This window comes from Dermacentor albipictus, unplaced genomic scaffold (genome assembly GCF_038994185.2).
Source record: "Dermacentor albipictus isolate Rhodes 1998 colony unplaced genomic scaffold, USDA_Dalb.pri_finalv2 scaffold_19, whole genome shotgun sequence".
NCBI classification, from domain to species: Eukaryota; Metazoa; Arthropoda; class Arachnida; order Ixodida; family Ixodidae; genus Dermacentor; species Dermacentor albipictus.
Window position 1 is genome coordinate 4,824,216 of NW_027225573.1, and position 23,791 is coordinate 4,848,006.

The 23,791-nt window shown below is 43.4% G+C and overlaps 2 long non-coding RNA genes across 12 annotated transcripts in view; one reads left to right on the forward strand and one right to left on the reverse strand.

Annotated features, from left to right (window-relative positions):
• The window catches only part of LOC139052115 (uncharacterized), a 36,677-nt gene extending 15,740 nt beyond the window's left edge, over positions 1-20,937 (forward strand). Inside the window, exon 3 of the long non-coding RNA XR_011509713.1 lies at positions 13,154-20,937. This is a non-coding gene — a long non-coding RNA (uncharacterized lncRNA). The remainder of the gene's footprint in view (positions 1-13,153) is intronic.
• LOC135901290 (uncharacterized) overlaps positions 8,656-23,791 on the reverse strand; it is a 49,527-nt gene continuing 34,391 nt past the window's right edge. For 8 of the 11 annotated variants that reach the window (XR_011509706.1, XR_011509712.1, XR_011509702.1 and 5 more), the window contains one exon: positions 22,868-22,970. This is a non-coding gene — a long non-coding RNA (uncharacterized lncRNA). Of the gene's footprint in view, positions 9,804-11,266; positions 12,133-21,021; positions 21,160-22,867; positions 22,971-23,791 lie in introns of those variants that run through there. The other 3 variants (XR_011509710.1, XR_011509707.1, XR_011509709.1) reach the window with 3 other exon arrangements.

Here is a 23,791-nt window from a genome sequence, read left to right on the forward strand (position 1 = left end):
CTCAGGGGTTATAAGATATGGCCCACTAAAATGCCTCATGCAAACACCTCTCCCTGTGTGTTCTGCCTATTACGCAGGCAAACAGCAGTGGTGCCCACAAGGTAACGTTTAACATCAATTCGCCAATCTCATGTTAGCCTAAACGTTGAAGAAATTAAGCTTTAGCCGTCAACACTGCTAATTATCATCAATCAGAGCATCCAGCATGGAAAGCTTCACTTACATCAATTCCCACAGGGTGTGGGATCTGCATAATTTTTCTCTTTTTCCTCATTTTTGTGTGCGTAGCATGAACAGGAAGATGTTCCAATGAGCTCAGTTTTGAAAATATACTATTATATGTGCAATCTCCGGTTACGGTAAAAGCACCGAGACCCTTAATAAGTGTACAGGCAGGGATTTAGAGCTATTTCCGGCAGGGTTGTGGTGATTTGGGTCCTTGCTTCGCCCATCTTGCAAGCTCCGTATACGAGACTGCAACACAGCCTTGCACATGTTCCCGACTATACATGCGCACATGTGCCGTCATCTGTCACAGTATGAGCACCGAGACATCTAATAACTCACCTGACACCCATTCAAAGCTGTTTCTGACGTTGCTGCAGTGATGGACCGCAATACATTACGGAAGCTCCAGTGCATAACACAACTGCATTGTGGTGAAGCTCAGTCTAGGGCATTGGCATTGAAACTTGTTTAAGCAATCACATTTCCTCAAGCCACAACCAGCATGCGTATTCGTGCTCTTAAACTGCACAAGGGCCATCCATATGCCGACGTGTCGGAATGTTAAGTCAGGTGTAGTTCCGACCAGAATGCACATAATGTTTGGTATGTCTAGAAAGTGTTCCTAAAGTCACCTCTGCCGCATTACAGTTGAGTTAAGCAAGGAAGCTTATGCAGTGTATTGCATTGAAGCATATTAAAAGCGAAAAATTGCAGTTTAATTGCTGTGGTGATTTAAGCCCCTTGTTTGGGGGGCCATGACCATGCCCCTCTGGAGGGCACAAAGGAGCGAGGAATCATGGTTGGAGAGCATGACACGAACCCTGGCGATGGAGAAACAGCTTTGATGACCTGCTCTACCGAAACTGCACTGCTTGTTCAGCAGGCGTTAATCAAGAAGCTAGAAAAATGAAACCTAGTAGTCCGGATATTTATTGACTACAGCAAGGCTTTTGACAATGCAACACAAGATTCTATTAACAGAGTTGACTGCCAACGGTGTACACGGAATGACACATTTTGTTGTGTTCGTATCTGCTTGATTGCAGGCAATACATTGTCATTGGAAATAGTATTTCCTCCGACAGGGCAATATTGTTAGGTGTCCCACAGGGCAGCATTTTAGGTCCCCTTCGACATTTACGTTAATGACATGATAGACATACGAGGGTTGATCCAGAAATAAGGTTCCCATCAGTTTTAGAAAAAGACAACATTGTTTATTCTCATAGAAATTTACATTATTGGAAAGATGAAACTTACATAATCGGCATCTTTTTCTACGCATTTTTGTATACAGTGCTCCAATTTCTGTATCCCAGTGTCATAGAAGTCTGCCGCCGACCCGTTGAGGAAGCATTTCACCTCTTCCGACTTCTTCATCGCTCCGGAAGCGTTGGCCACTCAAATGTTCCTTTAGCTTGGGGAACAAGTGATAATCACTAGGTGCGAGGTCCGGACTGTACGGTGGGTGGGGCATGACAGTCGACCCAAAGTTTGTCAAAAGTTCCTGGGTTTGACAGGAGATGTCAGGTCAAGCGTTGTCGTGAAGCAGTGTTACACTGGCTGCCAGTCGTCCTCGCCGGCAGTTCTGGATAGCTTGCCTGAGTTTTCATAGTGTTGCACAATAGCTCTCAGAGTTCATTGTTGTCCCACGTTCCATTAAATCGATCAGCAGTACCCCCTTATGATCCCAAAAAACAGTGGCCATGACTTTGCCAGCAGAAGGAGCTTGAACTTCTTTGCGACTGGTGACTCTGGGTGACGCCACTCTTTGGATTTTTATTTCATATTAGGAGTGAAATGAAACACCCACTTTTTGTCTACCATAAAAATGGAGTCCAACAATCCTTCCTTATCTTCTTGACAATTTTGAAGAAACTGGCGAGCACAGTCAAGGCGTTTCTCCTCGTAGTCTGATGTCAATAGCTGCGGTATCCATTGAGCACAACACTTCTGATACCCCAATACTTTAGTCAAAGCTCTTTCCACTGTACCGTAAGAACTTCCAGGAATTTGAGCAATAAGTTCACAGATGTTGATCCTCCTCGATTGAAGCATTTTGCGTTGGGCCATCTTGATAACCACCTTCGAAACTGACGGTCTTCCACTCTGTTCTTCATCGTGGACTTTCTTTCAACCAGCACTAAACTCCCTGAACCACTTTCGGACGTGTTGAACAGACATGCACTTGTCGCCATACACCTCTATCAACTGATGATGAATATCCACGGGTGGAGTCACTTTGGCGTGCAAAAAGCGAATTACGGAACGAATCTCGTACTTGGCGGGATCAACAATGGGAACCTCCATGTCGGACGGCTGCTGAGCCAAGAATGAGCGGTGCAGCGAAGCAAAGCGCAGCTGGGGGGAATGGAGAATGGGGGAACAGCTGCGTGCATGAGTGTTGCCGGACTTCACCTCGCACCTTCCTGTGGGGCTGGAGCTCTTTGGGAACCTTATTGCTCGATGAACCCTCGCAGAAACCGAGGCAACAACCATTCTATATGTGGATGATACCAGCCTGTTTGTCTCTGGTCTGGAGGCTTGCAATGTCATTCCTAAAGCGAACGCGCTCCTTTCCACTTCATTGGGATGGTCCAGCCACAACAGCCTTAAAAATATTATTTCTTTCCAGAACAGTTGAAATTACAAATTTACCCAGCACTATTTGCGTCTCACATTAACTACTGCATGCGTGTGTGGGGCACCACCGTGAACACTAACACAAGCTTTTTCTTCAGAAACGTGCTCGTCGGAATTATTGCTAACATTCCATACCTCCACACAACATCACCACTTTTCAAACTGCCAGATGTGAATGGCCTTCCTTTACTGTATTCATATTTTTTCCTCTAACAGTCTCTTCACTTGTAAAATTACTGTCGGGACTACAGCCAGGATAGATGGCTCGTGCCAAAAAGGCTAACAATTTATCTAATGCAATCGCTAACCTGTAATGTTCCTTAACTTCTTAATAAGTATGAAAACCAAGGCATTATTAATGTTCATGTCTTTATCCGGAAACGCGAAATAATTTTTGGTCTAGAATCATTCATTACATGATGCCTGCACGCGGGAACAAATGTATGGATATCTGTCACTGGAAGTTACTAATGTGCTGTTCTTTCTCTCTCTCTCTCTATATATATATATGTATATATATATATATATATACACACACAGACACACACACACACGAACATGACATAACATGAACACAGTGTATATATGTATATATATATTGTACACACAGTGTTCATGTTAGTTTCGGTTGGGACATACAGTTGCACTGTCCACCCCTCTTTACTATTTTATAACTGTGCAATTACCATTGTTAAGCACGAGCTAATATAGTATGTAGTATATCACTATATTGTCACGTGGTAGTGACGTTAAAGAACACAGCAGCAGTACTGTGAAAGACAAAACTAGCTTTTATTGGGCGAACCTGTGCACACAAAACAGGCTACACTTAAAGCACAATGATAGCAGCGAACACAGTCGGCAATCGTCGAAAATCTGATCAGCGGGTCCAGCGCGTCAGCTTTTATACAGTAGTCATCGAATGTTCCAGACTTGTTGGGGCTCGTGTGCCTTCCACAAAGTTCTACACCATTCGCGTCACGCGATGAAATCAGATAACACAAGGTTCGGCGACAACAGACAGCGGATAGAAGCATCGATAACTTTCCAGAAACTTCGGATACATGCAGGCGCGTGCCGCGCTGTGCGATAAGATTTGTTAGGCGGCGAAACGTGGTCGCCCGATAAATGTATGTATACACGTGTCAATATAGAATATATAATTATATGCGTGCTTTATTTTCTTCTACACTGACTGCTGTGCTGTCAAGCACTTTCAAGCTGTTTGCAACAGCTTCTCGCTTGAAGGACCCCAACAAATTGTAACGACTTCTTAGAAATAAAGTTCTGATTATTAGTTGTCTCCGTGCTCATACTGTGACAGAAAACTGGAATGCATGTGTATAATGAAGGAATTCGTGCTGTGTCCCCTCACAGTGGCCCCTTTGCATTCGTGGTATACTTCACCGCAGTGTATGATGGCAAAGTTGACTTTAAGGAACCGAAATTTGCAACGCTTCTAGACTCGTAGATTTTTTCATCGGTGCGTCTAGCCATAGCCACTATGGCCTAGTCCCAGGGAGCCCAAACAGAGGAAACGGAGGTAGAAATTAACGATAAAGGTAATCTAAAATGACGCAGGAACTAGGCAGCCACCGTACCTGCGGTTAATAAAACATTCAAATTTTGACACTTCACGTGCCAAAGCCAAGATCTGATGAGGCACACTGTAGCGGTGAACTGCGGATTAATTTTCACCTCGCGGGATTCGTTAACGTGCATTCAACGTACGGTACACGGGCATTGCATTTTTACCTCGTCGAACTCCGTCGAAATGTGGCCTCCACGACCGAGATGTGATCCCACAACCTCACTTTCGCAGCGCAACGCCAAAACCACTAATACAACATGGTGGGTCTACAAGCCATCAGGCTCTGGTAATGCTGGACCTTGCTGTTAAAGAACTCCTTTAATCAACCACAAGACGTCGGCTGTAATCGCAAACCAGACCTATGACAGCACCAATGTTAAACTATTTGTTGTCACCAATATGAGTTAAGCACATTTGTTTTAGAACTACACTGTACTATTTCTGTGTCAGTGATTACAGGGGAGTCCTTGTGTATCGTGTTAGACATAAAAGGATTTAAAGAGATGCCTACAGAGACATTGCGAAAGTACGTAGCTGGTATTAGTAGATTGCCCCAATGATTGGAACATCTTTTTGGAGCACATGGTATAAGCACATGTAATAAATAATGAACAGTGACACAATACATCCAGCGGTCAGATGCAAGTAGTACTGCTAAACATGACAACAGATCACTCTATTCACCACTGTCGGAGTGGCAAAGTTTAAAGTTCGTTTCCAAAAGCATTGCCTGCCTGGGTTACATGTCGTCATAACCTTCCTATGTTATGAATACGTAAAATTTATAGCAGGCCCATCCCAAAAATTTGGGGACGTCCAAAGCCAGTATATGAAAAAAATTCTTCTGTTTGATTCTACTCTAACCTTATAGTCCACCGATTTCAAGTGACTGGCCCAGCCAGTAATGCAGGTGGCATGCAGCTCTTAACAAGTGGGGCGGCTGGAATAGGAATACTTTATTGCAGCACTGGTGGCCTGAATTCAAAGCCTTTTCATTAAGTAACAAAGCTCAAAAAGAACAGTGCCACAGTTATTTTTGTCTTACTGAGACTTGGCTAATACAGCCCACACCCACAGTGGGTGGTGTGTCAGCATGCAGTGGTGGCCTAGCCAGTTAAGGATTTGGACTAGGAAATAAGTAGTCGTGGTGCATTTTGGAGCAGAAAAATTGGTCCTTTTGGAATAGTTGGAGTAGTACAGCAGTAATGTGTAGCCATTTGGTGCAGCTCATTATTACTGCGCACTCAGTAAATGCTGCTCAACAGCAAAGGAAGACACCAAGGCCAACAGCCAGCAGCAGCCAATTAGTACCACATCAGTATGTTGCAAATACTTTCCTTTGAATAGGTAAGAAACCTTCATAAACAATTGAAAAATTCATGCAGAAACTCCTCTGGGACTTAAGTACGCTTAAGCATTGTACCACTTGCTCATCTCCACGCAGCCGAATGTCATTATCAACCCCTTTTCAAGGATACGGCAGCCTGTAATGGAAAATTTCAGAAAGACATCCCAGGGAAAGTAAAAGACGTCCAAACGAATGTTACTGAACTTCTTTCCAAAATGGAAGGAACCTCTGGCGTCACAAGGTAATTCACATGCTTAAGGATATCCAGGACAAACTGGAAAGCATAAAATCAGGACAATTGCAACACGAGTTTGGTGGTAGACGACCTAAGTAACAGATTGCGTCACAACAACCTTATCTTTAAAGCAATTATTGAGCAAGACTCAGAGATGTGGCAGGAAAAGGAAGGGCTTGTAACTGAGTTGGTTTCTAAATATTTAGGCATTGCAGCTGGTGAAATTGAACGTGCCCATAGAATAGGACAGAAAATAGAAGGGCATACTTGGCTGATAATTGTGAAATTCCTAAACTTAAAAAAAAAAAACACATACTGAAAAATGCATTTAAACTAAAAAAGGTTTGAATCATCTCGTGTGGATTGATAAGGATTTTTCAATGAGGATGCAGTCCATTAGGAAGAAACTCCGAGATTTCGGACGTTCCAAACAAAAGCCCGCTGAAAGGTTCAAACTTCTGTTTGAGAAGCTTCTACTAGACAACACGATTTGTCTTTGACCATACCACTAATGAAGTAAGTGCCCTCCCGAAACGTCATGTCCTCGCAAAAACCCAGTGATGTAAAAATGAACGCTGTGATGCATATGTGTCAATTCTAGTGTCAAACTTCCGCAGCGTATTTCGTAAGCAAGATCACCTCTTGTTCTTATCTTGAATCCTGTTAAGTAGATGTTCTAGGCACCGAAACCTGGTTGTCATTCGATATTTTGGATCGTCCTCGTCTCGTCAGCCTTCATTATTTAGAAAACATAAAACTGAATCGAGAGGTGGCGGTGTGTTAATTGCAGTAAAATCTAGTTTGGAAGCTTGCGTTATTGAAACTAATTCCTGCCTCAAAATTTTAAGGGTTGCGCTCTGTCTGCCCACACATTCTACCTCTGTCATTGGAGTCTGCTATCGTCCACTTGATTCATCCCACTACTTTCCGGATCATCTAAACATGTGTAAGTTTTGTCCAGAACAAGTACCCGACATCACCAATATTTCTTGTCGGCGATTTCAACTATCCCAATATTGAATGGCATTGATGCCGACCCCTGTATGGCACAAGAAAAACGTCAATGCCTATGTTTTCCTGACATGCTCTCAACTTTCAAATTGCATCAAATTGTTTCTGTTCCCACTCATGGTGATTCACTCTGACCTCAGTACTAGCCACAGAACCAAATAATGTAACTGAAAATGTATTGGATGGTATCAGTGGCCACAATATCTTGCATTGTGAATTCATAGGTGCCCTGAAAAAACGTGAAAATAGAAAGAAAGTAATATTTGATTACACCCGCGTGTATGTCAGCAGGCTTGTTAGTGACCTTTCCACCTTTTCTGTCGACTTTTTTCAGTCATTCCCTCATTGCAACATAAACACAAACTGGGTACTTCGTGATGGGCTGATCACACTTAAAAGCAAAGCATATTCCAAAATTCAAAATAACAGCCTGCACAGAAAGCACTTGGTTTGTGACGCATGCGAAACCTTTATATTGCAGAGCTAAACTATGAGCATCTGTGGAAGATTGGAGGCCCTATCGTGAGCACGCACACTTATGCAGGACCGTAACAACAACAGCCAAAGATAAATTTTTCAACCATGACATTTCAGACATGCTTAGCAATGACACAAAAATTTAGGAAACCCAAATTATCGAACTTGACGGTACCGTTATCTAAGGATGGTAACATTCTTTCTCCGGCACGTGTTGCTATTGAATTCAAGTTTTTTTCATCTGTTTTCACAGATGAGACTGGTGTACCTAGAAGCTTTCAGGCCCCTATTTTGCATTCAAGCATGCACAACATTAATATCGCTTCTGAAGTAGTACAGTCCTGTATCGATTGTCTTCCAACTAACTCTGCTCCTGGTTGTGATGGCATCTGCCCTAAACTTCTGAAGATATCCAAACCTGCAATATGTCGCATTTTAGCCAAGCTTTTTCAGCAATGTATTGACACGGGATGCGTCCCAAATGATTGGAAAGCAGCTTGCATAATTCTCATATTTAAATCTGGTGATTCGTCTAACCCATCAAATTACAGACCAATTTCTTTACCAGCATGTGCTGCAAACTCATCATTTCATCTGCTCTAATGAAGTTTCTTACAGAACAAAACTTTTTCTTTATCAATCGGCATGGACTTTTACACGATTGATTATCTTTTTTATCGAATCAATGTAATATCTGTAGACTTTGCGAAGGCTTTTGGCAAGGTTCCTCAATTGTGGCTTATTCATAAACTGACAGATCTTAACATACATGTGAGAATAACTAGGTGGACTACCAACTTTTTAACTAACCGGTAGCAATCCGTTTTCATCAATGACCATTTGTCTCCATTAAATCATGTCAAATCTGGAGTACCGCAAGGTTCCATGCTCAGGCCTATTTTGTTTTTAGATTATATTAACGATATTAGTAATGGTAAGCGTTTATGATCATCGACTATTTGCTGATGATTGCGTGATCTAGTAACCCTGAGGATACCTGGTACCTTCTATCTTACCTAGACAATCTCTAAGTGGGGCAGTAAGCAAGCGGAAATCAACATTAATATTACAAAAGCTATCAGATTCAGGACTACAGCTAAACCCGTGTTATGTAATTACAAAATTATAAAACATGCCCATAGCCTTGGTATTCACAATATCTGGGTGTTCATTTGTCATTCAATCTGTCATGGAACATTTGCGTAGATGTGATTTTCACTAGAATGTTTTAGTTTAGTGTCTTTACAGTTCTCCCCGCTCCAAGTTGCCCCGCTTAGCCACATGGTGGAGTGGTGGGTGATTGTACGTTTTAGTTGTATGTCTAGCCTAGCGGAGCAGAGGGATGGATGGATAGGTGCTACGAGTGTCCCCTTTGGAAAGAGGTGTGGGTTGCGCCATGAAGCTCTTGTATTGCCTAATGTTCGACGTATGTTAACAAAGAAAAAAAAACCCACGATGACTTCCCATAACCAAACTTTCTGAACTTTGTCTTTGCAAGCCTCTGTTGTTTGTCGTTTCCCTACTTTTTGTCCACCAATCTTCCATTCGCTGCTTACCAATCTTTACTGCATACATTTTTACTTTCCCCCTGCTCTTGCTGAACCCAAGGGCTTCAAGCAGGCCAATGGTGTGTGTGTGTGTGTGAAAACTTTTATTGTAATGAGGTCCAGAGGCTTGACTTCTCAAGCCAAGGCGGGCCGCTCCCACGTTGGCACTGTCAGGCCAAGCCTTTCAGCGACATCATGGGCCCCCTGGACTGCCCTTAGTTGGTCCTGAAACAATGCGCTTTGTATCCTTCTCTCCCACTGTGTCCATTCTTCAACGAGGTTGGGGAGAGTCGCAGGACACCCCGCCAGCATATGTCTGATTCCAATGATGCCATTACAATCATTGCAGTCCATCTTAATCTCCCTCTCTGGATATATTTTATTAATGGTGTATAGGCCAGTGGTGCCTAAATCTACTGTTGGGGAGATATTTCACATTCTAGTAAAGCATGCTCTATTGTTTCCCTAGCTTTACCGCAGCAAGCACATGCTTCTTCCTTCTTATATCTTGCTGTATAAGTGCGTGTTCTAAGGCATCCTGAGCTCGTTTCAGAAAGTAATAAACTTCCCTTTGAGTTATAATAGATTGTTTCTTTCCCGATATCGTTATTTCCTCTTCAGTAGTTACTCGTAGCAGGTTTATTTTCCATTGCCGCCACCCACGAGATTATCTCGGCTTCTCTGGCTTTCCGCTTGATGTTCCTTTCGTATTTGCAGTGCCTTCTGGCCGAATTCAGGGTAATGAAACAAAATAAAAGCACCTATAAGTAAAACTTTTATAAGTAAAACGAATACATATAGCTTATTTGTCCATAAAGCATCTAAACATGAACTTGTAATGTGTTACGGGTCCATTTTATCCAGTGGAAAATAAAGCCCCATCTTGGGGAATGCCACGTGATAGCCAGCGAGCTTGCATTTTGCATACAATCTGATCCTTTCTGATGCTAACATGCTGCACAGCGTGCATCACATACTCCCGCGCTGCGAGGTTTTCAAATGGGTCAGCATGCGCACCTTCTAGCAGACATAAGTCTTCGTCTGTGCAAATCTATCTTGTAAAGAGCAAGGCAGGCAAGGTGCCTCGATGCACAAGCCAGAGTGGGTGTGTGCATCGACCACCTTGCTAGGAAAAAATGGCAGCAACCTTCTGTTCAGGCAGCTTGTAAGCGGACCGTGTTTCTGACTCCGCCAGCCCGCTTGCAGCTAAGCGGAGGGCGCATGTGCATTCGCACATCCGCTCCGCTCAGCTGCTTAGCAGAGTGTAAAAACGGCAAACTCTACTAAAGCAATCACATCTCTTGGCTTCATAAGGCACTATTTGCACTCGGCTAACTCCAAGACAAAATTTTTCGCTTACTTAATTGACTCTGACTCTAGTTTGTGTCTTAATTACTTAATTGACGCTGACTCTAGTTTGTGTCGAGGCCTACCTCGAGCACAAACTCGAGTCTTTTGCAAAATAAGGTTGCTCGCTTCATCACAAGAAACTACTTGCATACATCTAGAGTTACGGAAATCAAATATTAAATTAATTTAGCTCCTCTCAATATACGCAGGCTTCTGACACTATTGTCCTTCTTTCATTTACTCCAACCGGTTATCCCACGTTACTCTAAATATCAGACTAGCTTGTGACGTGTGTCTTGACGGCTTGATCACCAACTTAAAATCGCACCCATCTTCGCCCACACTAATCTGTTTTTCCACTCACCTCTCCTCCTCGCTATCTGACACGACTCATTTGTACATAATTTGAAGTTGTTCCTAGAAATCTGAACTACCTCTTACCTTGCTGTTCTGTTCCAGTTGCATTTCTTGATGTTCTTATTTAATATGCAATTTTGCTTTCCTGTTTAGTAATCTATACTTAAATTTTTTTCCATTGTTTTGTAATGTGAAACAGCTCATTGTGATAAGTATTTTAGGAACCTTGACCCTTGTCATTTCTATGTTTTTTTCACACATTGTATATACCCTGTAATAAGTCATTTTTTTGCACTAATTCATGTTGTTCCAATTCATATTTCTTGTTTAGTTGTGTACTTTTGGTATTTGTTGCTCCTTTCATTGTAATCCCTGTAAGAGTTGGTGTCTGCCATGAAAAGGGTACCTGGCCCATACCATTGTTCGACTCATTCATGCTAAGGATGTTGTTGAAGGGAGGAACTTGTTCTCATTAAGAATGAGGAGTAGGGGATTTATTTACAATATCTACATGAAGGGTGGAGAACATTACATCTGATCAGTCTAGCATGACTGAGATGCACACTGAACAGCCGAAAATGTCTGCTTAAACACTCTCTGTCCTTACTAGATCCCTAGGCCAGGAAAAGCTGCCATCCAACCTTCATCCAACCAAAGCGTCCAAAGTCGTCGAAGTACCCGCCTTTGAGGGCGAAGGTTCACACACTCTCTTGCACTTTTGTTTTACTGAACACACCAAAATAAGTGGGGCCTCATAGACAGGTGTTGTCACGCTTGACTCAAGCTGGCACGTCTTGGTTCCTGAGCTGACTCTGCAGTTAGCTGCTGAATCTGTCATGACTGTGACTTTTACCAGAGTACATGGGGGAACGCCATAGAACAAACATTTCCAGGAGTTTTCTTGCTCCAATTGGTCCCTGAAGGTGACAGCGAACCAGCTAACAATCCTGTCCGCCAAACGTGTCTAGCCTTACTGGCTCCGAAGGGGGCATGTTGTTGGCTTCACGAAGCGATTCATTGCAGCGAAGCCAGAAGGTCACTATCCCCGCTAGCCAATCGTAACATCCCCCACCCCTATGCCTCCTGGGCTCTTTAGAGTACTTGAACAAAAAAAAGTGTTATGGAAGTTAATATGACCGGTATAAACAGCAGCGTCGCAGCAACACGGACTGCTGCAGACGGCAGCGCCAGGTGTGCTGATGACGTTCTGATCATTATAAGCTGATACTGCTCTTTAGTGCCTTATCCATCTACGTCAAACCATTATGCGTTGCGTGAACCATATCTTGAACACCGTGTTCTCGTCGCTTTGCCTTGAAGAGCGGGCCCATATCTTGAAAGCGATCTGCGAAAGGGGCAGGGTGCGGTGTGTGCTGAGAGATTGCGAGCGATCTCGTGGTAGCGACAGGCAGAACAAAGGTAAAGCCACTCGCTGCTGCATGCTCTATCTATATTGTGTGCACTTTTCACTTTGTTTAGTGCTTGAAGGCTGTTCACCTCCGCCTTGGGTTGGCCCAGTATTGCACTATCTCTGGGATCGGCCCACATTTTTATCTTGCGTGATGGACGTTTGGTAAGCATAGAGATGCTTACACATTTAAGAAAATTTTAACACCCAGAACCAGCCAATTGGTACCATGCCAGTATGTTGCAAGTACTTTTATTTGAGTAGGTAGAAAGCCTTTGTAAATAGTTAAATAAAACTTTTGTGGGCTAATGAAAGCAGCTGAGTGAAAATTGCCATACAGTTCTGAACCACATGCAAGAATACATGTATGCAATGCAAACTGTGTGCCTTCCAGTGGTCAATGGGTCTTAGCGCATGCCATTGTGCTTGCTATGAATGCTGCTTTTGTCACCGTACCCTGTTAGCATTGCATATAGTAATTCCTTCGATTGGTGTTGACAGCCAGGACGAAACTTTTACTGAGAGAGGCATGCCTGATAATCAGATCGTGGTATTGGCATGTAAAAACGCAGATTTGTTTTGTGTTCTTGTTTAGAGACAAACCAAGTGCCCTTGAAATGCTGCATGCAATGCATTGACTTCGGGCAATCCATTGCATTACTGCAAATATTACTCAATATTTGAAAAGTCTAGTAGATGATCCATCTCAAACTGAATTACTTGCACGTTCACTATTTGTTTCCTATATTTAAGTCTCCTTCTCATACCTCTGCTGAAAACGCTGCGTTGCCCTGAAAGCGTGAAAATACCACACCTTTGCGCAGTTCACGTAGCCAGGTTTCAGGCAAGTTGAATAGTAGCTAAGTGGTGTAAATGGTGTAGTAGAACCACCATTAAGCATGTGTTGGAAGTCCAGTGCTTAAGTTAGAATAAACCACCCGGTTATCTTTTTCCACAGCTACAGTAAACAAAAGCCGAAGCGGCCTTCAAGTGTTAAGTGTGGAAAAAGATGTTTTGCGGCAATGGCTGTGACCGAAGACAACACAGGTATGTATGTGGTTTTCCAATTCAAGCACAGAGGCCACGACTTTGAACTGGGTTGTGTTTTTCTGTCCAAGTCGGAAAGAAACCGCTTTTGCTCTGCTTTATAATACATAAAGAGTGGTTGTTGAGTTTTCAACACCCCAAATACAAGGCAATACTCATGCCAGACCATGCAGTGAACTTGGAGCACATGTTAGTGCGCTTGAAATTCATGATTTCGACATCATTCGAGGCCACTTTTACTGACTGCAGGGCATTATAGTTAATGACATCATAAACATGTTTATCATTTTGCTAGATTGTATCAATGCCTGAAGAGTTCAGAGAGAGAGAGAAAAAAGGGAACTGTTCTCCTATTTCACAGTGCTAACAACTACCTTGGCACAGCCAGTGGCCTATATTTGACCTATATGGCTATTCTTATTGCAGGCAACGACTTTAGTTATACTTGTTTGCATCATTTCATGTACCAAGCAGGGAGGTGTAGTGCCTCCTGGTGCACTGTAGGCCACACAGCAGACTGTGGCTTTTTCTCTTTCTGCTTTATTTTTCAGGCTTGCAGTTAACTGGATTGGTATGACTTATGATCCTAGAGGGATTCAATGTCTCAAAATAGCAGTAAGCTGGAATAATTTCCACTTGGGATTACTTAAGGTGCATTGTACATAATTATGTCTGCCATTTTGCCGCAACTGATGTGCAAGTATTACAGACATCGATGAAACTGCAACCTCTCACCACTACTGTAGGTCATCCACAGCAGATGTGCTTTCCATGTGAAACTTTCATCAGCTCAAGTTGTATTTTACTCTACTATATGTAGGGCTCACAAACCATGTGCCGTACTTTCTGGACTATAATTTGAACTGTTGTACAAGTCACCCCCTTTCCCCCTCTTTTCACAACCTTCAAAGAAAAATTATGTGTATATAACTCATTGTATAAGATGCATCTATCTTAACTTTGGTCAGCATCGTGAAATGCGATTGTGCATGTTTATACACTTATCCTAATATGTCGTACTTACCTATTTCAGGGCACTAAACTTCAGTAAAAAAAAATTTCATGAGCCGCACATTCTAGCAGGTAAAATAAACTGCAAGTACATTGCTGGAGAAAAAGAGTGTCTCGTGTTGGTCTTGCATATATAAGTTACACTGTTGTATAATACGCTTGGACGAAAATGAAAAGAATAGTGGCACCTATGGTTTGGAAAATATGGTACCTAAATATTTTGAATGCTCATGAATCAGCTATGTGAATGAAACATGATTGGAACGATCACGATAATTAGGCTTATACCCGTCACACGGCAAACCTAATGTCATTTCCAACAAATGACATTTCTTGCGATTAATGTCATTATTGCAGCACGCTGCCACAAGGCGAAAACTGTCATTTGAAAATGATGACAATGATGATAGTAAAAAAAAAGACACGCCTCAAACTCACTTTTGTCCAATAATTATTTTCCAATATGCTAAATTCCACTAGAATACGTGATCGTTGCTTTCAAACCGTAGCGTTCGATCACGAACTTGTCGACATTGCCAACGAAGTCGAGTCGAGCTAAGGCAAGCAACAGGGCGAAGAGAATGATACGTGCGTCCGCTACATCTGCTAAAGTGGTAAGAGAAGGGCAGTTGCATGTCATCGCCGTTCTGATGTGCATGCGAGCTTCTAATATCCTCATTCTTGGCGCATGCCACAGGTAAACACGCGCACGCTTTTATGCCAAGTCAATTGAAGTGGCCGCGGCCGATGCTCCGGTGAGAACCAACACAACTGCTGCAGCGAAAGCTAAAGACGGCTGTCTTTTCACTGGACTGAGAGTAGTTTTCTGTATTTACGCACGTGATGGACTTTAATGTCGTTAAAGCAATAATTAGGTAATAAAATGGGTAGAATAACAGTGATTTTTTGTTAAAACAAAAAAGAAGCATGTACTGTTTGCAAAACACTGGTAAACTTGTGGTGTCGAGGATACACATTCAGTTCCAAACTAATGCAAATGAGTTTGGCGAACTCATTTGTTTGTAAATGTCATATACGAAAATGTCCTTACGTTTTACCGTGTGACACTAAAGAAATGGCATTATCAGCAAATGTCATTCGTTGTAAATGACATTAGATTTGCCGTGTGACAGGGGTATTCAGGGTGCCTACCAACTGGGAAAACTGGGAATTCTCAGGGATTTTGAGTAGTCTGGAAAAAGTCAGGGAAAACTCAGGGAATTTGGGCCTCTATCAGGGAAAATTAGCGGCAATTTTATTGAAAGGGTCGAAAGTCGCGGTAATGCTGGCTCGAATAGCAGACAGGAATCGTAATGACTCGTCGTTGGCAGGAGGAGTTGCCAGTGTACAGTCAACGAGCGACTTTCCAGATTCCTGATAATTTGGACGGCTTCGCGGCGCCACCTCGTACCCTATAGTGTCAACGTATCAGAACGTGTGAAATTTCCAACGCAAGAACTCCTTGCCGTCCGATTTTCCGGACGTTTTGCCGCGACCGCAGGTTCGAAACGGCATTAATCAAAGGCACCACCGCTGCCGTTTTCATTACTTCGCCGCCTCGAACCGGCACTCGCACGCAGATCCGCTGGCACCCGTTGCCACCACTGCGGCAACGCTAGGCCTAGCTGCTTCGACGTTCGCTACGAAGCTTCTTGCCATTGGGTGCCGAACTTTTTATTGAAAAAATTCGCTGCTGTCAGCAATGGCACGGACTCCACCTTTGTGGTCCTTGCGATTGGCTTAGAAACTTGGAAAACACGGTGCGTTGCATAATGCCGGTTCGTGAAAGTCAGCTTCGCCACTGTACAGAAATGTTACTCGGTAAAGCTTACGGAAAAGTATTGCAGTGAAGCATAACAAGCGTGGGAAGGGGCGCCACGGAATACAGTATGTATATCTTAATTATGCACGCGGGCACCCGGCATTTCCTGTCACAGTACGAGCACAGGTATGCCTAATATGTGTACCGACAGGCCTTCAGAGCGTTTTCGAACGTGCCTGTGGCGGTTTGAGCCCCTAAGGGCAGTAAATGACACGCATTTATTTTTTTCCAACTGGCCGATTTTTCGGACGTTTTCGTGGCCCCTAGGGAGCTCGAAAAATCGGTCGTGGACTGTGCAACTGATCAAGATGCTTCAAATGGTTCTTGGGGCGAACGAGTGGCGGAAGGCGGACAAGAACAGAAGTGACCTACGCATTGAGGAATAAATGAGAAAGGAAGCTTGTTGCCGCCGTTTTGAAAGAGCTTGAGCTCAAAAATTAAAGTTTTGGCTGATGCCGAGATGCAGGTGTCCCTCATCCAAACCAAAATACACTCTTTGAAGCAGTGCAACACAGCACTCTGGCGTCGTGCGTGGGCTGAGAGTATGTCAGGACTATTGAGGTTGACTTACGAGCTGTTGAGAGAGAATCTCAATTGTGACAGAGTTCAGGCCTCATGCCACTGAGGTTGCTATCAGTTGATAGAAATAGCTCATATTAGAAAATATTTGCCTTTGTATGCATCTCCTTTTTATTCGTATTTGATAATGTCCGACCTTATTTGCAATTGTTTTCGAAGACACTTTATTTGCTGTGCATTTTACTAACCCCTGCCGTCTATTCTCTCTTTGAATAACATAAACACTGCTCCTTAGTATTCAAATTGGATTAAGTTGCTTTTTTTTTTCATGTGCTTACTAGAGAGTGACAGCATCAGGCGATATGGTTTCAGCCCGTGTTGATATAAAACATAGTTCTGCATCACTCAGGGAAATTTGCAGTGGCACTCAGGGAAAACCTGGAAAACTTGGGGAATTTCGAAATGTCAACTTGGTAGACACCCTGGGTATTAGACGTGAACTCGTAAAACAGCTTCAAGTGTCCAGTCAGTACTCGACTGAAATAATACCTTTAACTCAAAAACCCACATGAGTGCATAGCCTTCAAAGCATACATTCACAGGTGTGTCTGCTCCGTAAATATGGATGAATGACTGATAAATCAACTATATAAATAATTGCTGAAAGCTTTGACAGTTTTTATATTGACATTAATCAAATTATGTCCATCAATGCAGTCAGTAACAGTGATGTTTATATTTAAGTTAATCTGGAAATGCTGCACGTTTTCGATTGCCGACTCTGTTTTGCTCTTCTATGGTGGCATGCCACTATGGAAGTGGCAATAACTTCTGCTATGGAATGTAATTGGAAAATGAAGTCCTAACTGAAGGATAGAAATTGTAAATAATGGCAATATTTAGTAAAGGAAATAAAAGTGGAAGACATTTTTGCCCTGGGTAGGATATGAACCACAATCTTCACGTGTCCAGTCCAGTGCAATGCTTTCACAATGCTTCAGTAATGTCTTTTGTGCGAACAAGGTTACCAACAGTGAAGGATGAAATTGGCAGCCCAGCTGTAAACTTGGTACACACAATAAATTTCTTCACTTACGTACCTGATAACACTGGTGCAGATAATCCCTATGATGGTTTATCAATGACACCAAACATTGAAACACTTAAATATGTAATCTTGCCTCTTCAAATGTAATGTAACCGTGTAGTGTAATTCAGAAATGTAATTTTGCCTCTTCAGCAGCTGAAGGCTGCATAGCACCATGTCCTTGCAAAGAGCTGGCCTAAAAAGAACAAAAATTGTGACAGCTTGAACTATTTAACACCCACCATTGCAAAAGGTTTTTGTAAGTCAATGTAACTCATTATTCAATTAAAGGAATTCTAAATAATGATATTAAAAAATGTTCATCAGTGCCCATTTGACTTCCTTGCGTGCTCGGTAATAGTTATTTATGCTTCAACTAATATACACTTTTTCTCTACTCTCTCAAGACAAGCTGCGAGAAGGCGTGTCCATTGATGCAGTACTGGATAATGTGCGGTCCAACGTGGATGAGACATTGCACCGCATCAACCTGTTAAGCAAGCAGGGTCTCCGCAACATAATGAGGGATGCCAGAGTCTCAAAGACCGAGCGGCTGCATGATAATGACTATGTGAGCGTGCAACTCTGGGTTGAGAGGATGCATAGTGAAAAGGAGAACCTATTGCTCTTCTTTAAAGGGAAGCTGAAGAGTCTGTCGAATTCAATAAGACGCTCATATACGGATGCGGGAACCTTATAAACCATGTAGGCCAAATTTGGGTTTTTTTTTTTCAAATAGGAGCGACGTAATCGTCGGTTGAAATTGCGCTGTAGCTCCGCCCCCCGTCGAATGCCGCGCGCTGCTGCTGACGCTGACGATGCGAGCGGAGACCGGAAACCGCGGTGTTGTGACGTCAACTTTAGTGTTTTGCTCCTTCGCAGCCTGCGCGACCGTGCCTGACCGTGCTTGTTTCTGCGTGCGTGCCGTCGTAATCTGCTTCGATCGACCCTGCATTTCTTTGTTGGTGCGTCTGTGTGTATGTAGAGTGGTGGTCAACGTGCGCAGCATCAACTGATGTGGTGGGCCGATCATGCCGTCTTTCTGTGCAGCCTACGGTTGCACGAACACCAGCGGCCGCGACGATGTTGTCTTCCATTGGTTCCCACAAGACAAGAAGCTTTTAAGGAAGTGGGAGGCTGCTGTAAAGCGAAAGAATTTCAAGCCCTCAAGAACAACACTGCTGTGCTCCAACCACTTCCGTGACGACGATTATCACCAGAATTTCCACTAGCAGGCTTTCTAAACGCAGCGCGAAAAGATCGGAGCAACGAAAACAAAGACGGCACGAGTGCGGACTGACTGATGATAACTGGTGTTGGAAGGCCTTATGAATACACGAACTCGCCCAAACCTGGATTTTGATTTACTGCGAGCTCCTTCATGTTAGTACGCTGAACGGAAGGTGCATGTTTATTTCCCGCCCTCGACGCAGGTTTCGTCGCAAAGCGCCGCGAATTTTCTATTTGCACGTGTGTTGTAAAACAGCCTGCACGCAGCTACCATAACGCAGTGCAAATGTAGAGTTTGCATGTGCTGGAAAGCCGGCGCACGCCAGGACGCTACGCTCCCCCCGTCTCTCGCGCACAGCGAGAAACCGACCGTCTCACGTAGCCGACGGAATTCGCCGCCTTTACGACTTCGGTTACGAGTAGTGTGCGGATGGCGCACAGATGAAGGTCACTACACGTACTGCATGAACCGGGAAGCTTTTCACGCGTTTGAACCGTATTTGTAGGTTGCCGACAGCTTTCGACAGCGCACAAATGCCGACGATCGCATCCCCGCTTACGTTCCACGAGGAGGCATGCAGGAACACAACACTGCAGTTGTTTGACCGGAAACGAGCTCACTAGATCGGCGAAAGATCGGCGAGATCACTAGATCGCTTTGCAAAAAACATACTCACCAAAGAGCATTTCCAACACGAGGAGATCCCAAGACTTTGCTTTCGTTCTCGTCGAAAGCACTGCTCGCACCAGCATCGTTTGCTTTTTCGAGAGGCCGGCTCTTTGCAATCGGCTCGTACATGTAGGGAGCAACGCCGAACTCTTCAGAAAAATGCAGTCTCTCTAAATTTTCTATTACCTCTGAAATTTCTATTGCGGCACCAAACTACCTGGCACCGCGCTTCATGTGGAGCGGCAGCGGCCGGTCGCTAAAGTTGACGTCACGGGTAGCCCGACCAATCACTGGCGGAAACGAGACGCGCGAGCTGGGCGTGTCCGCTGCTGCACTTTTCGTCGAAATAAAATATATTTGCGCTTTCTTTCGCTCAATTTCGATATGATATTCGAATTCGGGGGGTTGGAAACCATTATGTACACATGTTCACTCATTTTTTCCGGAAAACCTTTCAGCTTCCCTTTAAACACCAAAAAGTGACATTCTTTTAGAGAAAAAATGAGGACCTTTTGGATGACATATTTTATGCTAGTCATCATGACCACACCACAACAGGAGCTTTTCAAGAGGCTTGGAACTGATCGTGTATGTGTCGATGGAACACATGGAACAGCAGGTGAGCAGTACTATATAAATGCACTAATAATAAAAGCAAAAAAGAGGGAATGCTGTCTGAGAATAATTGCAATAGATATGATGAGTAGTATTCCTTCACACATGATTTTTCTCTTAATTTTTTAATTGATGCAGTTCTCGATTATCAGTAACAGAGAAAGAATGAATTCATCGCTCTGTACACTGGTGATATCATTCCATTGCTACTGTCCACATCGCTACATGCCCTGCATATCCTGTCTGTATTGGCACCACGCAGTTATGATAGGTCACATAATATAGCTCTTATCACATTTGTCTTGTGGGGATGCGCGACTGTCGCACGTCCCCTGATATGTTGTTTTTCCTGTATAGCTTCCGTCTCCTGCATTGCGGCTTCGCCGCGGGCCCCAGGCCATGCAAACGGCAGGGTTACTTGGGGGCGCAAGGGAGAACACGCTTCCTCTTTGGTTCGGGACGGCAAGCAGCGCGGACGTGCCAGGCGTGCGCCGATCCATGCTTCTGCAAGACCGTCTCGTGAGGCCTTATATGAAAGAGCCACCGTTCGCATGACCGTACACGCGAACAACCAGGCGTTGGGATCCAGCAAGGGGCGAACATATTCGCTCGCTATCCGGTCACGGTGAGTCGGACTTCCGCGATTTGTCGCGCGCCCATTGGCATGTTTTGTGGATAGCAACTTGGCTAGCAGGCATTGATCAATGAAAGGTGCAATAAATGCCTTTGTGATTGTTTGCACTACTGTATTGTCGTTCCTTTGACCCAAGAGTACGGGATGAGAATCCCACAGTCTAGGGTGCAGAAACAGTGCATTGCACTGTGTATTAGTGCCTTCTGTCAGAGGTACAGCTGTCTCGAGGCTGTTTGGCATACTGAACTGTTTGCCAATTAGGCGAATCACTGATTACTGCTACAGTCAAAGGTGCTTTTTCTTGGCGGCAAGGGGTGGTTCCCTGAGGACTGCAAAAACAAAACATTTAGAAAATCAGGCAGTCCAAAAAAAAATTAATGCATGCCTTTTACTGCCATTTAAAGGGAGGTGCTAGTCGAAAACATAAGAACCTAGAACTATGAAACCCCAGGTGTTTACATACTCTCTTAGGGTAATTTCAAATACTAAATAAACAAGTTTTATGGCAAGTTGCATAGGTTTCGTTCTGTACAACGACAATGTGTAAAACGTCGGCATTCTTGCCCCCACTTTTTTATCTCTAAACTTCCATAATTGCAGACCAGTGATGACGCATAATCCTCCAAATCAACTGCAGAATACTGAAATATGTTACCGAAATTAATACCAAAATCGTTATTCACTGTTATGTTTTAAGAAGTGTTAAATTAGAACCTGTGAAACCATTTCAAAATGTTTAGACAACCAGTAAGTGTTTCTTAAGATTTTATCTTACGTACGTAAGTGATGTTGAAGATCAACCCCTCAGTGGTGGTGGTCAAGACAGTTTAGGATTTCAAGCACAAAGTTGTCATTCTGGAGCAGTTTAGGAGCAGAATTTATTTTTCTACTTCGTGTTCCAAAAGTTTTTTTGGAACACTTGGAGTAGTACAGAAGTAATCTAGCCATTTGGTGGAGCTTGTTATTACTGTGCAGTCAGTAAGTGCTGCTCAAGAGTGAAGCAAGACACTCTTGAGACACTCTTAATCAGTGTACTGGCAGACCTTCAGAGCTTTTTTGGACGTGCCTGTGGCGATTTGGGCCCTTAAGGGCAGTAAAAGACATGCATTCATTTTTTTGGACATTGTAGCGGCCCTTAGGGACTCTGAAAAATCGGACTGTACAACTGACCAAAAGGATGCTTCAAATGGTCCATGGGGCGAACACACAGCGGAACGAGGACAAGAATAGGAAGGACCATTGCATTGACGAATGACTGGGAAAGGAACTGTGCCGCCGCCTCTTTGAAGGAGCTTGAGCTCAAAAAGCGAAGTGTTGGCTTACACTAAGATGCAGGTTACCCACATCCACACCAAAATAAACCCCTTAAAGCAGTGAAATGCAACACTGAAGCATTATGCGCAGTCTGAGAGTATCTCAGGACAGTTGAGGTTGACTTTCCAGTTGCTTGGAGAATCTGATATGTGACAAAGTTCGGGCATAATACCAATGAGCTTGCTATCAGTTGATACAAATAGCTCTATTTGCTTTTGTATGCATCTTTTTTTATTCGCATTTTAAAATGTTTGACTATTTGCCGTGAGCTAGACCACTTTTTTTTTTACAGTGAAGCTGTCTATTGCTAAGATCTGGCAGATCGCATCCGCGCATAGACCAACAATTTTTCATACGATGGGCCGATCCCGAAGAAAGTGCAATACCATGCCAACCCGAGGCAGAAGTAAAGCAAGCATTAAGCACTCCCCATATGTGGGCTAATCCCGAAGGTCATGAAATGCCAGTCCAACCTGCAGCGGAGATGAAGCAGGCTTTAAGCACTCCCCACACATGGGCCAATCCCATAGGTAGTGCAATACCAGGCTGACCCGCGGCAGAAGTGCAGTTCACCATTAAGGGGCCCACATACGCAGCTCCGCTGGTCAGCCTTCACAGATTAAAGGGCACCGAGTTTCTTTGGAAGATATTTTAGTAGCTGTGCATTTTACAAACCCCTTGTTTCAGTTTTCTATTTTGAATAAAATAAACACTACTCCTTACTGTTCAAACTGCATTGTTTTTATTTTTTTAACATGCTTACCAGAGAGTGACAGCATCAGGTGACATGGTGTCAGCCCATCTTGACGTGAAACTTGGTGAAAACCTGAAAAAAATCGGGGAATTTGAAAATGTCAACTTGGATACATTGTTCTTCTAAGCATGCAGTATGGCACATAAGCCTGGAGGTTAACTAAGAATCTCGAGAACACGTTAAGGACCGTACAAATAGCAATGCAATGATAAATGCGGTGTGAATCAGAGAGCAAATAGGGATGGTCGATATTCTAGTAGACATTAAGAGGAAAAAATGAAGCTGGGCAGGCCATGTAATGAATAGGGTAGATAACCAGAGGACCATTAGAGTTGCAGAATGGGCGCCAAGGGAAGGGAAGTTTCGCCAAGGATGACAGAAAACTAGGTGAGATGATGAAATTTGAAAGCACAAGTTCGCATCAGCTAGTGCAAGACAATGATAATTGCAGGGAGGCTCCTTCGTTCTGCATTGAACTTTAAGGTAGGATGATGATGATGGTGAACGCGTGCAACTCTTTAAAAAGAAATTTGGGCCGGAAATAGCTTGCACAGTTCACCAAGACACGAAACCAAATTCGTATGCTTTGCCACTAACACGGATGTATTCCAGCGAAGCTAACTTATGAAAAGCGGCCACCATTGTGTAATCATCTATTTAATTGTTGGAACAGCTTGCGAAACATAGCATGATGTGTTGGAAGGAGCCCCGTAACTTTTTTTTTTATAGCCGGCTATAATATGCACATGCTGAATTTTTTATAATTAATGCTATGTGATGTGCAAAGTAAGCAGCAATTTTATCCAGTATTAAAACGTACCTTAGTGTAACAGTACAATGAGAGACGTAATCAACAATTTGTATGTATGCACATCTGAGTGCGCATGCATGCG